A 429-nucleotide genomic window follows, 5' to 3' on the forward strand; every position below is an offset into this window, starting at 1 on the left:
ACACACACACACACACACACACACACACACACACACACACACACACAAACATACACGTTTTATCTTCATGACACATTTTTGACGACTTCTGCTTACATTTGTGACTTTTATGTATATTACTGGACATCATGCAACATCATGCATCTGTAATAGTTTCCGTTTCCTTCGTCTAGTTTGTAAATGTGTGTACTGCACACGTATGTTTAATGTTAAATACTTAAGTTGGGTGTATTAATTGTAAAGATGTTATTTTGTGAAGGATTTACATGATTATAATAAGTTATTACCCTACAAATATGGTGTGAATTATTTTTTTAAATATTATAATTAAACATTTTTGTATAAATTAAAGATTGTAATGTTACCGTTACATACTTGTAGTTTTTTTTGTATGACATAAAATTACAGAACGAACAAGTCGCAGGCCTG

The sequence above is a fragment of the Hyposmocoma kahamanoa genome, unplaced genomic scaffold (assembly GCF_003589595.1).
Source record: "Hyposmocoma kahamanoa isolate Upper Pololo Valley unplaced genomic scaffold, ASM358959v1 114, whole genome shotgun sequence".
NCBI classification, from domain to species: Eukaryota; Metazoa; Arthropoda; class Insecta; order Lepidoptera; family Cosmopterigidae; genus Hyposmocoma; species Hyposmocoma kahamanoa.